The sequence below is a fragment of the Pongo abelii genome, chromosome 4 (assembly GCF_028885655.2).
Source record: "Pongo abelii isolate AG06213 chromosome 4, NHGRI_mPonAbe1-v2.0_pri, whole genome shotgun sequence".
In the NCBI taxonomy this organism is placed as follows: domain Eukaryota; kingdom Metazoa; phylum Chordata; class Mammalia; order Primates; family Hominidae; genus Pongo; species Pongo abelii.
The window spans coordinates 60,102,029-60,109,422 of record NC_071989.2 but is presented as its reverse complement, the minus strand read 5'-3'; the positions used below and the strand labels follow the sequence as shown (position 1 = coordinate 60,109,422).

Genomic DNA, 7,394 nt, shown 5'->3' with positions numbered 1-7,394 from the left:
TTCAGAGTTTACACAGGGTCAAGAATTGTTGAAATTTCCACTAGCCAGAATACAGAAACCTTCTTGACTCATCAAACCATTCAATAGAGGCCATGAAAGGAGGGTCATGCCTTAGAAACAGGGCTAAATGAGCATTAGGAAAAAAGGATACTCTAGTCCTATCCAAAAAGAACTTGAAATTAAGTCTCAAAAAGATAAAGCTTATCCACGAGTAGCCTATTGCCTACCAGAATAAAGTCTTATTGGAAGACCACAAAATCCAGCAGTTGACAACATAAAACTTATAAAATCTAGCATTTATTAGATTTAATGTAGCCATGAGGTTATTTCAGGAGGTAAACATGGAGTCATTAGTGCTTTCACCAATATCTGTACTTTTTCAAGCACAAATTAAGCATATACTGCCAAATGCACTTCAAATTAGGTCACAGTAGGCTCTCTTTTTTATGCCAGACTGATGGATAATGCTTAGACTGTGTTTGTTCTGCTTATTGGAAAATACAGTGAGAAAACTGTGGAACGAAGGCTGGAGCCAATCCTCAATGGACATGCCGCATAAGTAAGGAATAAGTTTTATTGTTTTAAGTGTCTGAGATTTTTATGTTGTTGTCAGTCTCTGCATAATTCAGTCATCTTTACGGATACAGTAGAATGGAACTAACAATGAAAAAGAACACTTATAGAATTTCTTAACTGTAAAAACATTAGCGTTGATGGTCTATTCCAGTGTTTCCCAAGTTTGTTCTAATATGTTTAGGAAATTTTGAGTTAAACAAAGTTAATCGTTAAATGGCTTCCTTTTATTCACTACCTCCTCAGTTTCTTTAACCTGCTGAAATGCCTTTGGACTTCTCAGTTAGGGGCCATCTGACATATGATGCTTCCAAATTTAATTGTCCACTCTTGATTTTCAAGTGTCTCCAGCACAAGTGCTCCATGGAATGTTATGCCCCTTCTGGAAATATTGAAATAGTCCAATGCCCTCATTTCCCAAATGAACAAACTGAGGTTATTAATTAATATATAAATCATACAACTAGAACCCAAGTTTCTTAGTTCTTGCTTTCATGCTTTCTGCCACACACTGCATTGCATTACAGTACAGGACAAAGATTACATTTTTTCTTATGCGGTAAGTGCTTTCATAGAGAAGTGTAAAGATTTAAGAAAGTTAAATTCCTCAAGATCTTAGATTTGTGTCTTTCTTGGATAAAACATAAGACAAGATGGAATAAAGAGTGAATCTACATTGATAAAGGTAAAAATAATCAATTTAAATTTAACTTTAAGTTTCATTGACAGTGGGCTCATCTGAGCTTCAAGTTGTGGCCTAAATGCCACCTTCTCAGAGCACCCATCTTAGAATTTTCTAGATAACATTGCACATCCCCACCCCATTGACCAGGCTTGGTGCTCTGTAGGCTCCCTTCCTGTTTTACTTTCCTCCATAAACTTATGATATTCTGACACAGTACATATGTTCCATATTTACCATCTATCTCCTTCCCCAGTAGAAAAAGTTCAGGGCTATTTGCAGTTGTTCTCCAAGGTATACTCAGCACCTAGAATGGTACCTGGCATATTGTAGTAACTCAATAAATACGTTTAAATCTGTGGATGTATTTTTTTATTTGTCTCAGGTAGCTCATATGAATTTGAGTACAATAGTTGACTTCCAAAGAAATGCAGCTTTACAGTATTGTTTGGGAAGCATCATATAACATGATAAGTAACTTGTTTGCTAAATCTAATCATATACCTGGTATTCAGAGAATCCACAATAAAAATAAGTCTGTTGCTTGCTTCGGCAGTACATATACTAAAATTGGAAGATAAGCATGGCCCCTGCACAAGGATGACACACAAATTTGTGAAGCGTTCCATATTTTTCTGCACATGTATCCCAGAACTTAAAGCAAAATAAATAATAATAATAATAATAATAAGTCAGGCTACTAAATAGAGTTTTCAGAGCATGATCTCAGAAGAGATGTGAAATAGGTAAATTGATGTGTAAGCTCTTTTTTACATAAAATATTCCCAGTAACCTCCTACTTCCTCCTAGTTGCATAATTCTCTTACTTCTAAAAGCGACTCCATATGCCTTCTTTGGAAATATTCTATTTTTAGTACATTTTAATACTCCAATCTGCTTTACATTTTGCCTAACTGGTCCTGGTCTTGGCCTTTTGGGTCCTCTTTTCTCCTAAATAAAGCTAGAAAGCCTCCATCACCCTGATTACATGGTTTGCTCAGATGTGCTTGCTGAATTTCATGACCTCACTCCCCCTTATAAACTGGTGAGGATGTATTCATGAGCATGGAGTACATTTTTATCCTTAAAACCACATTCATGGCAGAGAACACACACCAAAGCAAGATTTTTCTTAATCTCTTGCTCAATTCAATATTTTAGAAAATGTTGTAAAAATATTGGAAGGTGATTTCATTACAAGATTGGGAAAAACACCTCTATCTATGACCGTCTTCTATCCCTAAATCTCATTTCTATTCAAATAAAAATCTGATTATCCCAAAGTGGCTGGACAGGAAAAGGTTTCTATTTCAAGTTAATTCAGACAGATATTCTGTTTACTCTCCCTGATTCTAATAATACATGTTCTGTAAACACCTATCTATATCCAGCAAGCAGTGTACATACAAGTATAAACCCTGGAAATTCTGAGTGGAAGAAACTGGAGGCAAGGTGTGTAGACCCCTCAGAATCTGCAGTTCTCCAGTGTATTCTCAAAACTGTGTCAGCCAGCTGTTGGATATGTGGCTGCAGTGATAAGTCAAAAGTCATGATTTCCTTTCTCTAAATGTTTTGAAGATTTTCTCTTCCTAAGAGAACCTCTTGTCTTGAATTAGAGAAATTATTTATTGGATATAAATTTCTGCTTCCAGTATCAAAGTTAGTGAGTTTTAATTAATTCATATTGCTTACTGCACCCTTTCGAGAAGAGTGTTTCCTTTTTTTAATGTAAGCAGTAACCAAAAAAGATGACACATTTTGTCTTGTTTCTACACCCAAATGTAAATAATTATGATAACCTCTTGCTATGTGGGAGGCTGCTGTCTAGTGTGATCATTAAATTACAGCTCCTGTATTGTATTCTCCTTGGTTATGTTCATACAATTTCGATAGACTGAATTGCATGTGATGCAGAAAATTCCTATTTGTACTTACAAAATATAGTTTAGCAAATTGCTCTGTGACACTATTCATTTTATTTCCTGAACATTTGTGGTGGGAAATGACTACAGTCCTTATTATTACTATTATTATTATTACAGAGTTCTTCCTTATAAAGAGACTGAAACCTTTTATAAATATTAGTCTTATGAAGAAACACATACAACTGAGGGAAGTCGAGTGTTATTTCACTAGTTCACTGTGGAGAAGTTGACATATAAAGTTGATAACCTTCTTCAACATCACTCATCCTGTGAAGTACAGAATCAAAGACAGAAAGTACTTCCCTCAATTTCTTGACACCATTTTATCTGCTGGATCATACCTTGATCCAACTACAACTCTTCCAAATGGTAAATTTTTGAGCCATACTGGCTCTAAGACATAGAGAGATTCTTTTATGTTATTTTCCCCATTCTATACTTCAATGTCTGCTCAGTCCTAGGTTAGCACATGCCTCCCCCCTAGAGAACACAACAATTGTTAGTGTCATACACGGTGATATGTACATTCTGACAATTCTACTGATCCTGGGAACCATGATTCATATTTTATTGCCACCTTACTGGTTTGCTTTTATGGCTGGTTTTATTGCCCCCATATATTTATTCAGAAAGCATCATTTTGAAAATATAAACCTTAAAACAAGAAAGCAGTTGAGGAGGAAAATAGAATGTGTGCTTCTTTGGAATGAGTTTACCAAGCCGTGTATTTCAGAACATTTCTACCTTCTGAATGTATTTCTTCGAATGCCCACCCACCCCAAGAAATAAAGATGTTATAAATAGAAGCAGAGATTATGAGAGCTAGAAGGAATCTTAGAATTAACTTTTCAAATACTATCACTTTGCAGACGAGCAAACGGAGGTCTAGAGCAGGTGGGAAGTGATATGACCAAATATATACTGCCAGTTAAGTTGTAAAGAAATGCCAGCTAGGCCGGGCGCGGTGGCTCATGCCTGTAATCCCAGCACTTTGGGAGGCTGAGGCGGGCGGATCACGAGGTCAGGAGATCGAGACCATCCTGGCTAACACGGTGAAACCCCGTCTCTACTAAAAATACAAAAAAAATTAGCCGGCCCTGGTGGCAGGCGCCTATAATCCCAGCTACTCGGGAGGCTGAGGCAGGAGAATGGCATGAACCCGGGAGGCGGAGCTTGCAGTGAGCTGAGATCGCGCCACTGAACTCCAGCCTGTCCAGCCTGGGCGACAGAGAGAGACTCCGTCTCAAAAAAACAAAACAAAACAAAACAAAACAAAACGCCAGCTATTCTTCCCCCAGCCCCTCACAGTCCGGGACTGTTTTCCACATTTCTGTGCCTCTTAGAAGAGACACTCATTGATTGATAGAGAACCCATCGATTGATTGCACTTCATTGAGCAGGGTGTCATCGGGACACAGAAGGGGAGTTCAGAGGAAGAGAAAGATATTTTTATGTTGAGGGACGTTTGCTGATATCATGATTGCTGGGCTCAACTCCTGGAAAGATAGAAAAAGCACAGAAAGCTTTCAAAAAATAGGAGGTATTTATTCTGTTTTCTTAGATGCTATTGTAGATATCTCACAGGACAAGAACCTTAATTAATTTTTGATCAATCAATCATGAAGTATATATTAAGTGCATAATATACATGCAGCACTATACTCCAGAAAGTAGGTGAGTCAAGGAAAATAGTGATTGAAATAAATGGTTTTTGTTTTAGTATTCCCTTTCACCATCATGTACAAAGGATTCTTGTCTGCAAAATGGAATAATAACCTCACAATGTGATTGAAAGAAACAATGAGAAAATTGAGGTTATATGAATTAAGTAAATATTAGAGTAATTGCTCAATAATATTATTAAAAATTTACATAAAAAGAAATGTATATTTATACAAACGCAAAATATAAAAGTGCCTCAGGCAAAAGGTATCATTAATTATAATCTTATGTGCAATTGAATTGTTCTACCTACTTAATTGTGTCTGGGATGCCTTAGAAAGTGGCTTGTCCCAGACACTTTCTAGAGAAACTTTGCAATATTACAAACAACTCATATTCCACTTAGAAACTTTAGCTCTGAAATTTTTATCTATACCTATCTTATCTTTCATGTCCTATAAAACCTACTAAAAATGTATGTGTACATTTTTACCTTAGTTAAATAGGACCATTTTTTTTTCATTGATCCTGATTTATTTATTCCATGATGCTTACTTAAAAAAAAATAGTAACATTTAGTTTTTAGTTCATTGTGAATTTCTACCTATGTTGTCTTAGGTAGAAATTATTTCCCACTTTAACAATAGACCATAAACATCAAGAAAACATTGAGGAATTTTAAAATAAAGTGTCTGTTTTTTATCATTGAGTTAAAAATCAATGGCATTGAAACAAAAACAGGCTCTGCTATTTTTGTACTAGAAAATTATTTTAAAAATCACTTGATATTGAGTTTAAAGTTATTATCTTGAGTGAATTTTTATACATTGTTGATCAATTTAAGCATTTAAACTAGATAAAAATTAAATATTTTTATTTTTGAATTTTAAAGGTGAATTCTAACTTCTTTAAAGAAATAAATATAAAATATTTCATATTTTTAAATTATCTTAAGACTTTTTTCCATTCTTCAAAAGGTCCCATTTAGGAGATCATAAATGGTATATATACATTTATAAACACAGACAACCCTCAGAAGACTACCCGAATGCTAGAAAGAGACTGCAGAACACAACATCCAATGTTCACAGATAAAATGTAAATGAAGTCAGTTTGCATGCTGTAATTGCTATACAATCAGATTCCGTTATTATTTTAAAATTTCACTAAAAAAGATTGTATGTTATGTATGTAAATATTTTCACTTTTTGTTGGTTTCATATTTGTTCTTTTTTTAAAGAACTGTATTTGTTTATTCCATTTCATTTAATTCAACAAGCAGTATATGATCTCTACTACATAGGGCAATCACCTGTATTTTATCTTGCAACTAACAAACTCGCTTTACAATGTTAATAAGAAAGCAATGTCTATTTTTCTCATATCTAGTTTACACTCACACATACACACACACTTTGCCTTTGTTTACTTCTTCCTTATTTTCTTGTCACTTTGCCTCTTTAGGTCTACTGCCACTCTGCTTTGTTTGGAGATATGCTGTCTTTGGACTCTGCCCTAATATTTCTGGATCTCACAGCCCCCAGTGCCATGTTCTTTTCATTCAGAATAGTTCACTAAACTGTAGCTGTGTGGGAATTGATTGGGAGTGCATCTGTAGCTTGGCACTCATTGGGGAAGTACTGCCAACCAAGTCGTCAATATGTGCTCCCACACAGCTGACTCCTCTTAAGTCCACTCTAAGATTCTATATCAGAAACATCAGAGTGAGAATGTGCTTTCTGGAATTGAGAGATGTGCTCTCTGAGAATGTGCTCTCTACCTCCCTGATTTTTTTTTCTTCTCTTTTGATGTTACTGAAACAAGACACACAAAAGATAAATTTGAATCATAAGCAAGAAGGCCAAAAAATTAACTCATGTTCTATCATTGCCAGTTGATGTGTCTATAAAAATTTGGGACAATTACTCTGTTAATGACTTCACTGAGGGTAAGCCTCTCAGAAACTTTGGTCATAGGATCACAGTGGCTGCAGCTGCCTGAGGCTGGGTGGTTTCAACTTTCAGGCAACTCTTTGAATGTGGGATTTTTATTTCAGTTATATCTCCCAAGTTTCAATATGAATAAGCTCTAAGACTCGAAGCAAATCTCAGCATACTGAAGTTTAGTAATGGTTCCATCTAAAACCAGACATTATCCATAGTGTGTGCAAGAGGTGACCCAGGTTGACGGAAAGACATTGAGACTTCCACAAGCCATTTAAGGAACCTGAGCTGCATATTGAACTGTTTTATTTTTTAAGAAAAAGTGGTGAGTTTTGCCTGGTTTTTGGTTTTGCTATCATGATTGTACACAAATGAAACGACGACTATATATTTTATTAAGGGAATATGTTTGCTGTTTGCCAATTTTGTTCATATCCACTTTATGGTTGAACTTAAGGGAATAAAAAGCCATCATGTCAAAAAAAAAAAAAAAAAAAAAAAAAAAAACAATAACAACAAAAAAAAACCTTGGGAATAAAGTCAGTTTATGTGTTAAGAAGAAAAAATGGTCTGGTGGCCTTTGCAGCAAATAAATTCGCTGAGGAAATC

The 7,394-nt window shown here is 35.3% G+C and overlaps 1 pseudogene; it reads left to right on the top strand.

The window, feature by feature from the left end:
- Positions 1 to 1,797: 1,797 nt before the first annotated feature.
- Positions 1,798 to 1,890, top strand: LOC112133566 (U6 spliceosomal RNA; annotated as a pseudogene).
- Positions 1,891 to 7,394: the final 5,504 nt, after the last annotated feature.